This window comes from Paralichthys olivaceus, chromosome 23 (genome assembly GCF_024713975.1).
Source record: "Paralichthys olivaceus isolate ysfri-2021 chromosome 23, ASM2471397v2, whole genome shotgun sequence".
In the NCBI taxonomy this organism is placed as follows: Eukaryota; Metazoa; Chordata; class Actinopteri; order Pleuronectiformes; family Paralichthyidae; genus Paralichthys; species Paralichthys olivaceus.
Genome location: NC_091115.1, coordinates 8212026 through 8232972, shown reverse-complemented (window position 1 = coordinate 8232972; position 20947 = coordinate 8212026). Strand labels below are relative to the sequence as shown.

At 39.7% G+C, this 20947-nt stretch overlaps 1 long non-coding RNA gene across 1 annotated transcript in view; it reads left to right on the top strand.

Annotated features, from left to right (window-relative positions):
- Positions 1-2298: 2298 nt before the first annotated feature.
- Positions 2299-20947, top strand: part of LOC138406787 (uncharacterized) — a 44424-nt gene continuing 25775 nt past the window's right edge. Inside the window, exons 1-2 of the long non-coding RNA XR_011240162.1 lie at positions 2299-2458; positions 10448-10527. This is a non-coding gene — a long non-coding RNA (uncharacterized lncRNA). The remainder of the gene's footprint in view (positions 2459-10447; positions 10528-20947) is intronic.

Sequence of the window (20947 nt, the reverse complement as noted above, 5' to 3'; positions counted from 1 at the left end):
GATAGCTATCCCACAAATTTAACCTGTTTGTTCAGATTTGTTGAGAATTCGTCGTCATAGCGAGACACTTCTGTTAAAGACCAGCTCATCTTGATGAATTACCACCAGCATGAAGACATTTATCTGTGTCCACTACGTTATATAATTCATGTGTCCACTACGTTGTAATGGTGTTATATAATTCATGTGAGCACTTCCACAGTGAAGGCTTCTGGTGTATTGGTCCAGTATCATTTTTATTCCCTGTCTACATCCATGTTAGTGGCTCTGTGTGGCTGTACCATAGACTTTATATAAAGAGAGATAACATGATGGCGTGTTTTGATTGCTACCCTGGTGGCTGGCTGCAGTATAGGTCATAAACCCTGCCTCCTCCCTGTTAGCAGATGGGACATAGGCCAAACTAAAAGTCAAAATATCACAAATATATTATTCTCATAGACACTTCTTATCACACTGATGTGAAGTGTTTAATGTTTCTGATACATTTGGTTATTTGAAGCTATAAAAATGTCTTGTGTTGTATGTCTTGATTGACAGCTTAGACTGACTTCCGACTGGTCAAGGGTTTATTGGCAGGACCATGATACCGCTGGTATACACCACATTCACTACTGAGAAACTCTGGCTCTAAATGGCGTCATCGGCGGAAGAGGGCATTTGTATTAGGGATATTTTGGCTTCATTTCTGGATAGTGGGTGGAGGAGGAGACAAAGCTTCTGGTGTTTGAATTGCTTTACACCATATACCCCTACATCATGCAGAGCACCACTCACATTCTAATTTAAATTGATCAACGCTGTCCCAGAATCCATTTCTACTCTGTTGGGAGCATTTTCACAAAGAACAAGTTGCCATCTATCTATTTGATGAGCAAGATGATTATTTCAACCATATGCCCAGGCTTACCAGAGCACCTGATCTGTACCCGAGCCGGGCAGGGATGGACTCGAGCCAAGCACAGTTTGCCACTGACAAACCATCTTTATTGACGTTTTCTTTATTCATTATTTGCACTTTTATCTGTCGCTGTTAGCCCTTTTTTCTCGTTTTCATCTTGGCCATTCCTTCAACAATTCCACCCCACCACCACCCCACACACACACACACACTCTGAGTTCCCTCTCTCACCAACCCCCACCTCTATCCCGTTTACTTGATTATGTCGAGCCAGAGTCGGGGAAAGTGTCACTATGGAAACAGGCAGTGGAGGGCTCTCTATGGGAGGGAAAGGGGGGAAAGAGACGAGGGGAGAGAGAAAAAGACTGGGAGCTGGGGCCGGTGCAGAGGAATCCATGAGTGGTCATCTGATGCAAATCTAGTTCGATAAAGGGCAGGTAACAAATGAACTTTACTCACAAATCAGTGGAAATGCACAGCTGGGAGGTATAATTCAACCTATAGAACCGTACTGTACAATGAGTGACTCTCTCTTTTATTCCAGTCAGTCCACTCTCTGAGCAGTTTCTTCTCACTGAGACAAAAGTAAAGATAGAGAAAGGATGAGATATGATTACCAACTGTACAAAAACATGAGAACCAACCTTTAGATTTCAGTTTTCAACCCCGTGCAATTATCGTAAACCTTTAAAATCCTTCACTATCTCCGCCGCCTCTGGTTAAAGATTTTTCTTTCTGTCGGCTGTTTGTATCATGATGTGATTGTTGCTTTTGTGGGCCATCATCTGAGTCCACAGTCGAGCTGAGAGGATCAGTCAAATACTCAATTAGAGAGAGAGCAGACCAGAAAATTAATCAGCTAATTTGATAAACAATAGTTTCAGACCAATGTCCAACACATTTTTCAGGCAAAAATATCAACACATTGCTGTTTCTAGTTTCGAAAATGAGTTTTTCTTTGTCTCACACTATTGTAACAGTATGAATGGGGTTCAGAGCTGTCGGTTGGATAAAACAAGCAAATCTCATTAGATTTTCTAATTTCAGCCTTTAGTCGACAAAATAAATGGAAATATTCTCATAAAAAAAAAAGTTGTTTGCCACCATACTCTAGTGCCATATTAGATTATGTAATGTTATCACATAGATTTTGGACAGTAAAATTGTTTGACATTTTGCTTCTACTTCAAAACAGTAAACATGATGTGTAGAAAAAGTAGAAACTATATTGATAAAATCCTTGATTTCCTTTGTCACACTTGAGTTTGAGAAGGGAGCGACTAGAGGGAGCAGGTTAGAAAAAGGGGAGGAGTAAAAAGAGGAGAGGAGGAGTGAGGGGGGGTCAGCACGGGAGGGAGGTATGATAGTGAGAGGGGCTGAGACGGTAGCAGAGCGAGCCAGAGGCGGTGAGGAGGCAGCGGAGGAGCAGCTCTCCTCCTGAGACTCCATCCCGGGAACGACACGGAGAGAAGAGGAGAAGAAGTAGTTGACAGTCCTGCCTCAGCGGTGCATCCCAGCAGCTCCTCAAGTTAAAAGAACCAAGACCCCCACTTTGAGGTACGTTACACTTTGCTGCCTCACGTCTGAGCCTCTCCTCTTTTTATCCTTAATCAGGACCATGAACCAGCAGCAGTCAGGCACTAGGAGGGTGTTAAGTAATGAGTCTGTGTGTGAAAAGATCCTGCCAAGTACAAGGCTTTACACTGTGAGTGTGTGTGTCTGTGTGAGTGTGTGAGTGTGTGTGTCTGTGTGAGTTGTGTGTGTGTGTGTAGATGGTGCAAAATAGGGTCTGATTTATCAAAATGTCAGCAGCGATTCTGCTGAGATTTAGATTCTGTGACATTTGAAGTCTGATAACATTTCCTGTAATCAGTCTAGTTCACCTGACATTACAAAGGACAGACAAAAGAGTTGGTTGAATCATAAACGGGGCTCAGATGCTCTTTTATTCAGTATTTAGTTTGTTTGCAGAGCAGAACACAACACCATGAGCTTCTATTCTATTTCTCTCTTGCACGTGCACAACCAAAGCTTACTGTAACTCATCTTTTGTCAGGTGTCGATTTTTAAGTAAACTATTGATTTAAAATGTTTTTTTCTGCAGAAATGCACCTGTTACTATTCTATCCTGCTGGGTTATGCTCTTTTGATCTTAATGTAATGTAAGAAATAGTCTTTATCTTTTATAACATTCTGTGAAATAATGACTGAATACAGTTTCCAGTGCAGCCGCAGTTCTAAAAATATATGTTAAACTGTGACAAATGTTTAAAACCAGCTCCGCCGCTAACAGACTGTTTTTCTAACCCAAGTCTCCTAAGTATGTGTCAACCACTCTCTTCATTAGTGCCATTAAGGACGGCCTAATGTTATCAGGCACATTCGCAGTATTGATCTGCTAACCTGTCCTCAGGGGAACAATAGCCCGGACACACTCCTGGTCTTAATTTTGAACTGAGGTCTCCGTGCAGCAGATACCATTTCAGACCAGAGTGTAGAATTATTGAGTGGACTAGCGCAGGGGCTGTCTTTGTGCAGGTGTCATGATGTCATACTAGCTGGACGACCCTCTCCTCACCGGCTGCACAGCGGCAAATATCTTAACATTACATGAGAGGAAGTGAATAGCCCTGTAATAACAAAGAGCGCGGCAGACGATTGCAGTAATTAGGTGATTCAGTGTCTTTTTAAAAGCTCTCTGGCTTGTGAATCTTATATGTAATCTGAACTGTGCTTTTTATAACCAGCATTTCATGTAAAATTCGAGAAGTGTGTTTTTCAGTGGCGCCTTCATAAAGCAGCAGATGTGCTGTGGCTGCACAGCCCATGATGTCATGTCATTTTGGCTGCTTCATCTGGTTTTTAAAGCAAATTAAGCTTCATAATTCACAAAGAAAAGGTGGATCATACTGTAAAATGTATTTTTCTTATACAAATGCACTTGTTGACTATTTGTGGGATTAAAATATTCCCTATTCAAGTAATTCTGTTATTTCCATAATCTCTACTGCCTCTTGGTGGCAAATAAGTGGCTTTAACAAACCATTTTCCTCCAACTTGCATAGTAATTTGATGGTTTTGTGGTTCTACCTTAAAAAGAAAATGGCTCAATATGAATGTTCAATACATTTATTAATACTCTCTGTGTAATCTCAGCTCAAATCGTGGTTATTTATTCCCTGCAAGAAAGATTCCACGATGGTCTGTTTTGCATAAAACCTGTTGATAAGACCTTGGGGTAAAATATTTAAACTACTACATGCCCAGAATAAGATGTCATATTATTTATAGATTTGCTTTATTATCTTTCTAGTTGTAATTGAGGATTAATAGAGAGCCATATAAGAAATTGTTGTAGGGCTGCTAACAATTTTTTAAAATATCTATATCTGTCAATTACTGTCTTGATAATTCAATTAATCTAATGTCGGAAAAATGTTATGTCAGTACAGGTTTCCAGAGTCTAGTGTGATGTCTTCAGGGTTCTTGTTCTGTCTGACCAACCGTCAAAAATGATATAGCTTTTTTTGATGAGAAGTCTAAAAGCTGATTAATGGCTTATCAAAATCGCTGCTGATGAATTTCGATAAATTGATTAATGATCGTCTTGTTCCTGCTCTCTCTCTCTCTCTCTCTCTCTCTCTATATATATATATATATATATGTATATTTGACATTACATACTCTAAAACCGTTTGAAGCAGGGTGCGTCTGCAGTTGCTGCAGTGTTCAGGTCAGACTGTACCAAAGTGCAGCCCTACAGTAGATGCATGAATTCATGTGCCTGTGGGCAGCATCTGTGCGTCTGTGGACGGGCATGTGGATGGCAGAGAAAGTATATGGAGATCAATGCAAGCAGCTGTTCCCTCTGCACTTCAAACGGCGCTCTGTTGTTGGCGCAGCAACGCTCCGACAAGGCTCGCGCAAGGGGATCAAAGGCTAATGAGACAGCCATCGCACAAACGCACCCGGCAGACCCATGAATATTGATACGGCTCAGGAGAGAGATGGAGGCAGGGTGTCTTCACTCGCTCAACAGCAGCCCGATAAAATAAAGAGGGGGATGGGAGTGCAACTGTACGCCGTGTTGGGAAGAACATCCCCAGAATATGTGGTCAAGTGCTGAACAGACTGACAACAGATTTCTTAAAGGGGTTTAAATGCATTTGGGCTCTGTCTATAGTTCACTTGTATGATGCTTTAAATTCTGTTCTTACATAAATGTGCATTACAGTGAGTGTCCAAAGTCCTGTAACAGCTCCCACATTAACATCAGCCAAGTCCAAAAGCTGATAGATTTATTAAAGAGGATTTGAAACAGGTGAAATGTATGGACCATGACGCAATTAGTTGCCCTACACAAAAGTAATTGGCTTCTGTTTAGTTAATTGCTAAGTAGTTTCGCTTGGAGTCCAAAACACTTAAAAAAACTTTTCTTCATAACTCAATATTCATGACAAACAATTTAAGTAGAATTTAAGAACATTTGAGTCAAAGTTTCAAGACAAACCTCTGTAGTAGATTTGATCATTTTGTTTAGGATTAATACTTAAATCTCACTTTATCTGTAAGACTTGTTTTTTTTATGTAAAATCCAATTTCTGAAGAGGTTGATTGAAAAAGATTTACTGCGTTTTAATCATATTGTATATTGAATATCTTTAGGCTTTGGACATTTCCTCACGACTTTGTGACATTTTTTTATTTAAAAAAAATAACCAGTTAATCTAAAAAGTGATTGCTGATTTCTTTTTTTTTTTTGTCACAGGCCTAGTAGTCTGTGGAGATAGTGTCTGTGGGAATGCACAAGTCTATAAATCTAAGACTGATACAGAAAAACAAAACCATCTTTTCTCTGAGTACTGTGCAATATTTCTACTTTTATCTGAAATCAGTTGAAATATGAGAACAAAATCCACGAGTCTAAATCACTTACCTGCCCACTGATTCTGCAGATTCTGCACCATCTGATATATTTGTTTTCTTCTCTGCTTAACGTCTGACACGCCAGATACCAGTGAGTGTATATGATCACCTGAGGGTGATACGTCCTCCACAAAGTAATTCCTTGTGTGTTTTTTCTCAGGGAGGTAGCACCTCCTGAGTTTCACCAGTTTGTTTCTCCAAGTGGCAGATAACTACATGGCATGTGAAATTTATTCTTACATTATCTATCCGAACAACTGAACATCAAGTTTGTAAAGAAAATAAAACCAAGTAAAGGTGACATGTAGGATTTCACCATCTAACTGAAAGTAAAGAACACAAAGAAAGGTTTGGGTTTTCCCTGAGTGATATGTCATTCCAGCCCATTGCTGCTGTCAACAGGCAGGCAAATGGGCACTGGAGGGAAGACGAGTAAAGTGGCAGGCAGGCAGGGAGAGGGAGAATGATGCTGCAGGAAGGCCGTCTACAGTACGTGGGCGACCATGCCTCCATCTTGACTCTGGCTCGTAAATCAAGCCTCCCCTCCGGGGGCCTATCTACCGTTCTCAGACCTTCAACAACAGCTTGTTCTCCAGCCTGTGACGAGAGGGGCCGTTGTCACAGCAGCCATCGATCGTGTGGGATGAGTTTGTTGGACCGGGGAATTTCACCCATCTGAGCGTGGTCACTGAAGTGTCCCGTCTCGTCTCCGTGTCTGTCTGTGGGCTACATGTCCTGTCGAATACCAAGTCACTACTGGCTGCTGTCAGCTTCAGCTCAGAGGCTGAAAAAAATCTCTTGGATTTCAAATGACAAGATTCACCAATGTAAAGATATAATGTTTAACAATTCTTCATCAAATGCCTAAAAGCAACTAGTCCTAAACCCAGAGAATTCACAAACTTTACTCAAGGTAACAGGACTTGTCTGTCCTATGACGTCTGGGGCAAACAATGTTATCGTTTAATTGAGACGGCCAAAGTTTCTCATTATATGAATGGCTGGATAACAGCATTTTATAGAATGTGTGAAAACAATAGGTTTGTAGGTGGTAGTAGGTGGATTGTGTTACTTTTGGCTACCAGTTTCCCTGTGTTTCCAGTCTTTATGCTAAGCTAACTCTCACTCCAGCTTAATATTTACCATGCAGATGTGAATTATGATTTCTGCAATTACAAACTTTTTATTTAAAATGTAATATCTAAGCGCTTTATACCAGGATATTAAGATCTTTCATTATAAAACTGAAACTCATTTGCAGAGAAACCAATTTAAACAGTGCAGTTTATTAAAACAAAATGTTTCTGGCCTCTGCAATTGTTAATATCAACAAAATTAACGCAATTACAACCAAAATAACAAATGAGCAAACACACTTACAGTATGTTTGGGGAAATAAACTCATTAAACACTTTAAATTATTCACTAAGAAACCTATTTTTTGTTAAATCTCTGCGGGATCATTGTTTACTGTGCTACAGTGCATATGCTAATGCATTTTAGATGATGTTCAGATACAGTGCACATGTTTGTGCGCTAAACCAGTGTGTATCAAAGTAAACCCAGTGCAGAGAAATGAAAATGAATAATCCTCATTATTCGCAGATTTTTTGATCCGTTCGACCCATAAAGCAAACACACAAAGATGAAGATGCTTTAAGGGTGAAGTTGGGGTGAATGTAATTCACAGAGTTCATTGTTTTGAGTCTATTTTCTTCTTCAACACCATGAAAGCTACAGCTGTATGTTAGAATCTCTTTGGTGTTGCAGCTCGCTTCATACATGACCTTACTGACAATAGGTGTTAATGAGAACAGGGACGAGAAACTGAGTGTAAAATTAAATTCAAATGAAAATTTTATTTCTGGATAGTAGTTCTAAAAAAAAGAAAAAATCAAGGAAAGTTTAACTTTACTCAGATAACTTTAAAACCAAGGAGTTAAATTATTCACCAGCTCTCACTCCTCCCGTTTTTAAAAGCCAATTAGGTGAACGCTTCATGGAAATCAGGCAGAGGATCTGATCTCCTGATGTCACTTTGAATTCAAGGGGGAATAAATTACAAAAAGTTGACGGTTCCAAAATTGAAGACCCCATCTGTCTGACACTCCTGTCAGGTGAATACTTAGCAAGCTAAAATCCACAATTATGTGATTTCATTTTTTTCCACTACTTTTCATCCCTTTGGATTATTTGAGGCATGCGCGCACATTTTTATTCAGTCACAGTGAGAAGCAATATGAAAAAGTTTAATCGAAAAAAACCCCGCAAAATTATAAAAGATAACCCAGAAAAAAAAATTACCCATAACAACCTGAAGTCTTGTCATCATGCAGAGGTTCTGAAAAAAGAATCAGTGTTGAGCCCAGAATGAATTTCATCTCACAAGTCTGGGAAATGGCCTTTGAATGAAAATGCATTGAAAATGATAATGGCAGTAATATTGCACCACCGTGTCACTAGTGCCTCCACATTCTTTGTCCTCAGGCCGTTTCAAAGCATTTCTTCATCTTGTTTCCTCACCCTAAAAGCCTAGTTTGTGATACTCCACCAGCGTTGCACACGAGAGCACTCCCACTCAACATCCCAGTCTGCTGAGAGCACTTGAAAGCAATTTTCTTTTAATCAAGTTCACTATAAAGGCCCCTCTGATGCCAACCTCAGCAACACTACCATTTTGCTTTTTTCAGCTCCATCTCTCTCTCTCTACATTATATTGATTTCTTCATGAGCGCTATGAAATACTGTTTACTGACATAATGAGATTTCTCTTTATTGTCTTTCAGGACTAATAGAAATATATGTGCACTCTTACGTGGTGGCTTCATTTTTTCATATATCTGCATCTAATTTAGAGATACAAACATTTGAGTTTATTGCACCGCAGGTCCATGACCTCGCTATGAACTTTGGTTATGTTTCTTAAACTATAATACAAAAGTATTCAGATCTTAAGTACCAATATATGTTAAACTAAATTAATAAATAAGTCAGGAATTAAAAATGTTATGGCATGAGCAAAATGTACATCAAGTTTTAAAGTTCCTCAAAAGTTCCAATTATTAGGTCTACAACCAATACCTGGAATAGCACCAGGTAGAGTTCATACCTCCGCCAATAAATTCTCTAGATCCAGATTTTTATTTGGATCTGCACCAAATTGCATCCAAATCAGCCCCCAATATCATTATTTTAAATTAAGATCCATCAATTATTCAACAAAAATGTTAAAGAATCCTGGATCTGCCCCCTGATATGGATCTGCACCATAATTTAATTGGTTCTTCCCTGACCCAAATCCTTCCAAGTTTTGTGGAAGTCCTTTTGTTTTTGTGTAATCCTGCAAACTAACAAACAAATGCAGTTGAAAACATAACCTCCTATGCAGAGGTTATTATTTTCACCGGTAAGAAATAATTGGTATAATTTACTTTGTCACTTTCTGCTTCTGCTGAAAAGTTGTCCTTTTAAAAACAGATGGGATTTTTAGGTTTTTTTCTAGACTCAGTGTGAGCTCACCTCATCTCCTCCTAATGTCCTCAGGCAAAGAAGTTTCTGCTGTATCATATTTTTGAGAAACATATTTTATAGGTCGACTACTTAATAGTCGGTGACCTTGAGCAAGATGTTACCCTGCCACACAGTTAAAACTGAGTGTTTATATACAAGAGCACCTTGTTTGACTCATTGTGACTGCAGACGTTAGCGGTGTCTAACAACTGGTGCTAAATATTTGATTAATAGACGAATCGTTGTTGACAAACTGTTCATTGATAAACGTTGAAGTAGAAACCTTTTCACAGCAAACTTTAATTAATCCTGATCCTTGAAAATTAAGGTTTCCACTTCTAGCTCTAGGGCCCCAATCATGCATTAGAAATAAACTCTAAAACTAAAAAGGTTTTGTTAAAATCATTTGTGCTAGACCATGTAGTGCATTGTTTAAATGTTGTGGCATAAATATGTATAATTCTGAGTGACTATTTGACCAGAGGCGTCCAAAAATGTAAGATGGACAAGTCAAGGTATTATAATAGCTGTGATTCCCCTTTTGGTCATTAGGGGCATAACACAACAGATACTGTTATCGTTCACTCTGAAGTTGATATGGATAATGTGTTAGCTTGACTAGTTACACATATGGGACATGGAGCAATATTATAATTCATCTGGAGCCATGTTTGCTTTAAGCTCCGTTTTTGGTCTCTACCAATGTCTGAAAAGATAGATGCTATCGTAAATGCTAAATCCACACCACAGCAGGAAGCTAAAGTTTTTGCCTACCAGCTAATATATAGTAGTAGTTACGTTACGTGAGCATTTGTTTGGTTAGTTTGGTGCAGAGATGCATCTCTTACGCACAAGTGTAGACACTGAGTACATAAGTTGTATATGTGGACAGAAAACACCATGTGAATACTGCATGTAACAGAAGCCTAACTCGCACTTTGCCCTAATGTTTCATTGCATGACTCACAAATGTTGTTTTTTTTCTGAAAATGACAAAACTGTCTCCAGGGTAAAAAAAAAAAAGCACAACCATCATTTAGTTTTGCTGGAATGAGATGGATGCTGTAGCTGCGATGCGTTTACCAACCATTTTCCACATCTCATCTGCAGGTCAAGGAGACACGATGTGCCGTGAAGCGTGTTTCGCCGTGACTGAACCTGTCAGAGGACTGACTGTCCTGAACACACAGGTAAGCTTCACTGTTCGTACTGTCTCTTCTCAAGATCCGTGAAGTGATGGATGCTAGCCCCAAGTTAAGATCAGACGTTATGAAGTGTGAGCAGTGTTTGATGTGTCGGGACAAGACAAGATCCTTCAGTGTATTTATAGAGTTTAATAAGTGGAGTGCTCTGCTGTTGTATTTATTACGTCCCTGTTTCAGCACTCATCTGTATATCAATTAATATTAATGATACATTTGCTGACTTAATCTGTGAATAGGGAATTAGAGTGTGTACTTCACAGTAAAACTACACCATGTAGGTTAGAAACTCAGAGATGGATCAATACTTCAGGACTGTAATCCTAACTCTATCTGGACAGTTCTCTCTATACATTTTAAAGTGGTTCACATGTATCCATCAGAGAAGCTGCTCATTTTGCTTCTTTCCCTCCCTGCTGCTGCATTGATCCCCAAGGGGAAATCCACCGGAGCCCATGCTGGACTGAAGCCATGTAGACAGATAACAACACTGAGAGTAGAAGCATCAAGACTTCTACTGCAGAGACTTAAATATCACAGCCATAATTACTATTTCCTTCAGAATATAGAAAAAATAGACAATTTTATGAAATACAATAAAGTTAAATGAGCCTTGTTCAGACAAAATCAACCTTACAATATTGTGACTAAGTAACTTGATCAAATGTGCAAAAACAATTTAAGGTTCATTAAAAAAACCTATAGATCTAGTATGGAAAATGACATCCTCCTCTGCCGCAGAATTATTTGAAACTCCAAAATGAACCTAATAAAAAGGAAAAATGAATAAAGCTCTTGAATAGAACAAAACAAACAACAAACAACAGAACAAAATCCAAGGCCTTAAATCGGCACGTTTCCTTGACTTTTCCTATTTTCTGCTTCTGCTTTCTATTTTTTGTGGCCCAGTTTATTTTCAGGGGGGGAAACTGCAGCGCTGCAAAAAGCCAAGGCGATTATTTTCACTTTCTCTATCTACCTGTTGTAATGATGATGATATCCTGGGCTCAACTTGTGCAACAATAATGCAGAATTCAGAGTTCACCACACAATCCGTGTTAATGGGATGACTCCTCTGGCCACGTGTTTCCTTTTAATTTACACACTGGCTGTGTCAAATGCAGTCACAATATGCATCAGGCAGCATGTTATCTGCAGCGATGGAGGCATAGTATGAAGGTCTAGCTTCTAAGTGTCCAGCAATGCACTGCACCATCCGCCCTCTGGTAGTTATACTGGAAAAGATGATGTGAGTGGAATAAGTTATTTGCTTTACTGACCGTGCTCTTAAATCCAGCGTTTTGCCACAGTTTTAATGATGTCACCCTCACCAAGCTCAGGTTGAATCGTATCAGCGCTGACCCTCGTGGGCTGAGTTCTGGTGACACTTTCCAATCTGTGTTAATGAGATGACTCCACTCAGTCTACGGGTCACGGTGATATTTACAGGAACTGCTGTAGCGGCAGAGATTCACGCCTCCCTGTGGCGCTCCCTCGCCTCATTTGCATAGCTTTCAGACTTCCCTTTCTCGCTCTCCCTCTTTTGCCACTCTCGCTGTGCTCCTCCATGATCGACAGGCTCCTTCGCACTTCTCTTCAGTTTGTGTCGCACATGTTAATTAAAGCCTCTAATTAGCTTTCCCCACTAAAAGGCTGCATTAAATCAGAGTAGGAATGGCAAATGATTCCTGGCATTAGCATAATTGTGTTTTTGAAGTGTAAAGATTCGGGCATTAGGGATGCTAGTACGCGTTTTTGTTTCAGTGATTTGTTGTGTTTGCGGCTCAGAGCCCAAGGGGCGACTGGAGGTTGGCTCGGTGGGTTGTGGGGCCCCGGGACCCTACAGGGGCCACACACTAATGAGGCCTGCTGCTCTCTGATGGAGCAGATACAGGAAAAACAAACCTGTGATGTGGTTCCCTCAGGTGGCCCTCAGAGTGTTACAGAGCGGAACAGGACACTGGGTGTGTGTGTGTGTCAGTCACAGATAGAGGACAAATGGGAGATAATGTTATTATTTTTATTATTGTTATTATTCGATTGGCATGAATAGCTGTTGGCTTAATGCATGATAGCATTGCCCCAAGCAGGAAAAGAATACAGACATGATTTGACGAATAAATTCAATGTAAAGATCTAGTTCTGATCATCACACCAGTGTTGCTCCATTCTTCTGTTCATTCTGTGTGTTTTTGAAACGGGTCATTTTGCATACTTGACCATAATGTACATTTTAAACAGGCACTGCACTATAATTCTTATAAACTGAGATTTATTCATTTTTAAAAATTAAATATTGATATTTAAATGTCCAGTGTTGTAGATTACCTCTAGGGAATAAAAGCTTTCAATTTAACATAAGACCTTTTACAATCTTTGGTTTACTGGTATAGTGATAATTCACTTTGATTGAATCATTGATACGTTTTTTTTCATTTTTCTTTCAAATTCCAACATGAGCTGGATCAACCAATCAGCTGCTTTACCTGCAGGTCGGCATGACTCATTATTGAAATTTTGAGGGTGTGCGTCAGCGACCTTCAGTTTTCCATTATACCTCCTTCCGTGCATAGACCAGATCCAAACAGGAGCGTACATGTATTTACCGAATATAAAATTATTCATTGGTATTCTGTATTTCTCCATTTGTTGTATTGAAATATTGGCGTTGCTGTTGAGTGATTTCAGAATCGACTGTCTTGTTAGTACCAGTGACTGCAGGGACTCTCCTCCTCCGAGTCATGTTCTCCATTACACTGTGATACACCTGGATTTACTAGTGATTAGTGTTGGGCACATCCTCAGCTCTCAAACATGACTGAAGCTGTCACCAGCCCATGTATTTCGCCTGGAGGGGAACATGATGCACTTTTCAGGAACTTCCTCCGGGCGATCTTGCTCACTGACTACTGCAGCTAAATTATTCAGGTTGAACTTGTCTTCTCAAAGGCACAGTGGTGGAACAGTGATAGTTTGGGGGTTGTGTGATAGCCGAGAGTGTTGTCATATGAGTTATTATTGAAGCAGCCCAATGCAGCGGATCCCTGCTCCGGCCTTGAATCTGCTCCAGGCACGAAAACCCATTAAGATGCATGTGAGGCTGCAGCAAAAGAGTTGAAGAAATGTTGCACTGAGAAAGAGGCTGCACACTGAATTATAACCACTCCTACGCAGGGCTGATTTTAGTGGAATTAATTTTTGTGTCAGCATTAAAATAGTTTCTTTAAGACAGTTGCTTACATAAGGACATACTACTGTGTTTCCTGAGGTGATGTTCTGTGCAATATTGTGCAATATCTGTTTTTATAAGTGAGATTCTGACAGGGCAAGTCACTGAGAAAGTACAGAGAGAGAGAGGAGGAGGAGGAAGGAAGGAGAGAAATGGACAACAGACACAAAATGGGAGAAATATGGAGACTGCAAGCAGCGCCAGACACTGTGTGGAAGTCTTACATTCATTATGTCTGTTTCACTGGTGCTGGTAGCGAGAACACAGTAGGAGATCTCAGACAACCATCAGAGACCAAGGGCAGTGCCAGAGGCTTGATTTACACAACAAAAAGATATTTCACCCTGTGTGACCTGCATGGGACTTTTTTGTTTCTCAAAGTTTTGCCAAGTTTATGTAGCCGTGGCTGCCAAGAGGAAATATTTCTGTTGTACGAGCTGTGATTGTTGGCAGCCGTGCAGCCTCCACATCCGTCCAAGATCAGCGCATCTGTGCAGACTCGTGTTGTCAACAGGTGTAAAGTTATGAGCTTTTTCAGCTTTTCAGGGAAAAGCCAAGAGGTGCCGGTTGAAATTTACAAAGCAGAAAATCACTGCAACTTCAAATGAATCTTTTTTTTTTTCACTAACAACAATAATGTGCCATTTACTTGTAAAAAGCAGAGTAGCAGCATGCAGTTGGCAAAGCACAGTCCATGTAATTACAATATTTCTGGTGGGAATGTGTTCCCCTCGTCTATTCTGCCTCTCCAATTTAAATTCAAATGGACTTTTTTCACCCACATAATTATCTAAGTACAGTATTCCCAAACAGGTTGTGTGAGGTCTAAAAAAGTGGTATAATTCAACTCAGTATAATATTAAGAATATCAGGCTTTGCAAACTATTGACACAACTATTATAAAATGATACTTGACACAATATCATTTCATATTTTCATCTTGATTTTGATAAATTAAATTCAAAACAGTTGTGCTTGGTACTTGCGGATCTGATTAAAGTCAACAAACGAATTAAAATAAGACTGTCTGCGAGGCTGATTATCTTGAGCTAAATACTAACAACATTATGCTAATGTACAATTTCAGGAGTGCATCATGTCCTGGTCCCTTGCTCTAACTACAGGTGCCACCCCTCACCCAAACTAAACAGGGTAGTTCCAGTAGATGAGAATGAATCACAGACGCTCTCCAGTGGTGCACAATGTCCAGATCTGATTGTGTAGACATTGTCTGGAGTCTACATGAGAAAAAGCTTTACGCAGTCACAGGACTGTGTTTCTACATTAGTCATTAGACTGTAAATGAGCCGTGATGTGCTTACAGGTGGGCATTTATTAGCCATTTCACCGCAGCTTGGGAAGTGACTCAGTTCAACAGAACTTAGAGACAACGCATCTGTTCATACACCACGGTACAGATAAGAACAACAACTTTTAGAGCTGTAAGATTTAATCTAACCAACAATAGAAAAAACTCATTACACAGTTAAATTATCATTATCATTTGTTTTGTGCTGCTAATTTTACATTAAAAGAATGAGACATTTTTCTGTCGTGTGTGTGTGTGTGTGTGTGTGTGTGTGTGTGTGTGTGTGTGTGTGTGTGTGTGTGTGTGTGTGTGTGTTCATCTTTAAGAGTGACAGACAAGTGAGATGGAAGGAAAATTATGACAACTTGACAGGAGTAAGAATAAACTGATATCTTCATCAAAATCTAAGAGCCTCATTTAAGAGGAAATGGGAGAAGGGGGGTTCTGAATATCATGACACAAATATGCAAGGTAAACACACACACACACACACACACACTCCCTCTCCGCAGCCCTGATTGAGTGTAAAGTGTCTGGATTGGCGGTCAAGGTCAGCTGATAATGGGAGAGATTGAGGACAGGGTGAGACGGTGGGGGGGTGAGACGGTTGGGGGAGAGGGGTTGTCAGCAGTCTGAGGTAATGAGATTTACGACCCTGAGCTCTCTGTGCACCCCCTGCACCCCCTCACCCATCGGCTAACATGATTTATAGATCTAATAGACGTCAGCGCTCCTGCCTCAGATAGAGGCTTCACACTATCACTGAGGGAGAGTCATCCGTTCAAAAGGGCAGGACCACAGAGAGTGTTGTGTGGTGAGTGTGGGAGACATACTGATGCATCAGTGCAGGCCACGAGATGTCAGAGTGCATGTCTTATTAAACACACTACTTCCATTTTGTTCCAGTATTAGGAAGTCACTTTTCAAAGAAGTTTATTAAAAATAAATTTTAAATTAGTTGAGTTTTTGTTACTTATCTTTAAAGTTGGACCAATCAGTGTTTCTATTAACAACTACAGCAACTAGCTGCTACCTAGTAAACATAGTGGAGCATTTAGTAGCTAAAGAGCTGCATTTTTCTTTAGGAAGTGGAGGAGACCAAAAGCAGAGGGAACAGAATAGGGACTATTGGACTGGGCCAGAGACGTGACTCCTAATAAATACTAATATTGCTCTTTGCAAATGTTTTATTAGGAAGTTTTAACTTCAAGTTTGCCAGTTGTTTTGATTGCCACAATTTTATGCAGTGATAATATTTCAAAACATGAATCTGGTTGTTCCTCAGAACACAAGTAACCAAACAATTCATTTTAGCTCTTTTAAAATGGAACAATTTCAGCCATTACTTTCACTTTAGGAGCAATTGATATAAGATTTGCAGACTTGTGCTGCTGACACTTTTATATTGTCACTTTCTTGCTTCATTATATTTTCTTTCAATTGTTATCCCTTGACATTATCGTCTGGTGCCAGCAATGTAATTCTGGTGGATAATTCCTAATTCCTTTTACTTTGCAACTAAAATTGTCAAATTTTGTCTTAAAAACATAGAGACTTAATAATCAACTGTAGAACATAAACCCTTATTCAATCAGTATAAATTCCGCAGATGTAATTGGTTTCCCTTGTTGTCTTCAATCGTGGCTACAGGGCTGCAATTGTTTTGTTGCTAATTGCTTTAAATCCAATACAACATGACTGCTCTAAAAAGTCCAGTTGAAATCAGATTTCACGTTTGCCACACCACAGGAGATTTAATTCTACCAACATACTCTCCACACAATCTGATTTTGTCAATTTAATTAAACGCAGAACAAAGTCTTACACTGATCAGACCTAGCACTTACATTCTAAACAATACAGTTTGTTTGCTGAATGTAACAAATGAAAAGAGTATTGACACAATGACTAAATCTAACTAAAACAGGTTGTACAGGAATTAAAAGACAGAGGGTGATTAGCTGCCACACAGATGTAATGGGGTTCACTCCAACATGCCACCCTCCGTGCTGTTGTGCGCCGGCTCCAAACAAAATGACATTCAACTGAAACAGCACACAAATGATGCCATTGTTCCAATACGCTGCACAAGCCAGCCAAGGCGTAGCGACAGCGAGGATGGAAGCCATTGAACTTACAGCTCATTACCAGCACAAACTCTCCTAGAGCAGCAAAACAACAGAGGCAACATTCAGTGTCTGTTCAGCTCTGTTTACTGAAGCTTCGGCACAAAAAACCCAAACAATATGGTGTCAGCCAGATTGCTTCCCAATAGCTGCAGTGCTAATATTTGCACTAGGCCTGCTGTACGTGTTGGGAAAGATGGCAGAGACACGTAAACATGCACAAACAGCCCCTTCAGTTGTTTGTTCTCATGCAGTCTTCCATCTCAGTGTATTTTGAGAATTAAACCAATAAGCCCCCCCATGCATAGCTCGGCCCAGCAGCTACTGATGTGCTGCGTTTTTATCGTCTGGAGTTTACTCGGTTCATATTCTCTGTGTCTGCCTTTGTGCCGAGAAACATTTACTTTAAATGGACCAAGCAGCTGTGAAATGTGAGGCAAAAATACATTGTAGAATTCACATTAATGCTCTGGTATCTGTTTAGAACCAGAGTGTTTATTGACTTTTTCAAAGTACGCTCATTCATTTTTTTCATTTTGTTGAAAGATGATAAACAAAGACACAAGATTTAGAGGTGTTTATGGATTGAAAAACTTGCTAAAGGGACATTGCAACCAGTTACTCACTCTGTTCAAGCTAAAGGTGGCTCTATACCAGAATGTAGGACATTTATAAAACCATATTTCATCTGTATTCAGGTCTAGCACACATCTTATTTCTTTCCTGTGGCGTTTGAAACATGAATGTTCTTGTCTCATTTGGATTTTAAAGAGAAATTGCATGGCCGTGCAGGAAATACCATTTAAAACTCAGCCTGCTTCCGTTTTTTATAATCTCATTTTAAATAATTGACTGTACATTACCTTAAGCCTGACCATGAGTCATATTTTTAAAATAGAAAGCCAGTATATCACTTAGGTGATTTTCAAATGCCTCAGCAGCGCTGCACAGATTCATTTACAGTTTCTTACATCAAAAAAGAAACCAACTGTTTCTGATTCAACTGTGCAATTTTACAATAATAAGATTCAGTAATTGCGTACAAGTATTTTATGTAAATAATAATATTGTAATATTATTCTATACATTTTGATGTTTTCTTTATACAGAGCTACATTGCAAACTGTGGAGGGAACACTGAGTTGAACTTCCTTATCTTAAACAAAATGACAGCTTGTGTTGGAAATTCACATCTCAGAAGTTTCAGAAACACATTGTGGTTTATACTTTGACTTATTTTCATGTAGGCAACACTGTTGTTATTATTCACACTTTTTCATACCTTCCTGTTGTTGCTCCACTGTAGCAAATTCCCGTCTGAAAATGCTTTCCAACAAATGTACGATTTATTCCTGTTTGGGGAACATTTTCTAAAAACTCTAGTGCCCAGATGTTTTCAACTTCTTTGACAAAATGATTGAATAATCTTACACATATATCGTGTACATTTAATGTATATTTTATTGCCAAACTCCAACTCATTTAATTATCCCCTTGCTGGACAGCAGTAGAATATTTATAGTTCAGTTTGAACAACAGTGGTCAAGTATTTCAACAAAGCAGCCTTTCTACAGATTTTTTTTGATGACGCTTGTCCCTTATTACATAAATCAACATGAAAAGAGACTGAACAGATGCAACAACAAACAATTCCTGCTCCTCAGACATTTTATAGATGTCTCATTTTGCTGAGTCACCTGAAGATGCCCCCCCTGCATGCCTCTGAAATCACATTTATCATCCCTCTTACATCATTTTATCTCATGAAACCCAGTGTCTCTGTGCCGTCGGTGCTTTAGCCCACAGGGAAGTTTGTCACCTTGATACCAGGTGGGATAAGAATACACCACACTTTGTTTAAAAAGTTGTAGATGCTACAAAACTGCAAAATTGAAAGAAACTATGGCTCCTTCAATTATTTCTTCACTTTAATAAAAATGTAAATAAAACAGGCACAAACAAAAGGGCTTTGGATGCTCTTTTTAATTTTTAAAGTTTTTGGCTACTCAGCTCTTTTCACCCGAGGTAATCCTCTCAGCTGCAAGGACAATAAATTGTGCTGTTCACGTTGATTTCTCTATGGTGAGTCTCGACTGTTTTATTAGAACAAACGGGGGCATTTTCAATGTTCTAGCTGTTTATAATTCTGATCCTAAAGAAACAAAAATAAGTCTCCATGCTCAAGAAAAGTGTGAATATCTGGAGGTTATAGAAGTAATCGAAATGCAGCGCATGAGGGAGAAAAACAACAAAACTTTAAGGTGATGCTGAGGACAGCTTCTGACTATAGATGAAGTATAATTCTGACTTTTCTGATGTGGTAAATCATTTTGTGAAAACTGTGAAAACATGCACTTCTGTAAGGCATAATCTTATGTCAGTGTATTTTAATTTCCTTTGAGATGCAAGACTTTCAATTTTGATGTATAAATCAGAAACAGACTAATCGACACGCGTTCAGTAAAACCCACACTGAACACATGAATTCAAACAAGTACAGTAGCAGCCCTTTGGTGCAGAAACATTACAGCTTTGTTTCAACACAGTGGTGGACAAGTGTTGCCAGAGAAAGCTTAAAATGGCTGCCGAAAGTCAGGATACTGGAGCTGAACCAAGCCCAGCAGACGGTGGATAGGCTTGTGGTTGGATGGCTGGGTTCGGAGGCAGCAGCTTGTTAGGGTGGAAATGGATTAGCACGAGGCACAATGGGAGTCTTAGGCGTGTCTGTGGTGTTGTGTTAAAGCCCTGCCTACGTTGCCCAGGCTGCTAGACTCATTTATACCCAGCGGTGCATGCAGCAGCCAACTCTCACACACAGGGCTTTTCTAATTGCCATGGTTTCTTCTGTGCTTGCAGCGACAGCCTTGATTCAGCATCCATCAAAGCTGCGAATTAACCCGCGGCGTCGCACAATGCTTATGTTTGTCGCATGCAGCTGGTAGTGGAATTATTTCTCTGACAATGTTGTGTTGCATTGTGGGAGACATCGAAAAGAGTTTTACAGTGGGATGGAGATTGAGCTTTGCCTGCAGATCCAAAAATAACAAAGAAATATAGAAGGTTTGGTTCAAAAATACTTAAATTCTCAGTCATTGTGTTTATTCTTCCTTCTTTCAAAATGTGCTTTATTATAACAACCAATATAAAAGCTGGTAGATCCTCATTACACAGCATTAAAAGGTGGTTTCTATGTTTTATCCATGCTGGCATAAGCCCGTCTCTAGGGGTAGCTAGGTTGGTTGGACTGAGATGTTGGCATTCTAACATGCTAAACCAAGACAGTTAGCTCACAGCGCCACCTATAGACTGTATGGACAACATGTGTCCACCTTGAGTGAACATCCGAGTGAGAGCCTCCACCGTCTCTGCTAACTTTCTCCACCTGGGCTTCTTGTAGAAAGTCAGTAGAAACAAATGTGTGAACATAGCAGGTGTTCCCCCACTGGATTCACAGTGAGCAAGTGATGAGGCTTCTAACACGTGATAGAAGCAAAACTGAAAAGAAAAGAAATCTCCTGGTGAGAAAGTGGAGAAACACACATTGATGACAGCGACGAAGATGTCAATAGAGGTAATTTGTGGTGTTGGGGTGTTGTTAACATGATCATGTGATCTCTGCAGCGGACTTAATATGATGCTTCCTGCCTCTGTCTGCTGCACCCTGCTGCACCACCCTAAATAATGCAGAGGATCTGTTGCTGTTGTGAATGTGTCTGTGCGGAGAACTTACCGCTGTGTTGTGCA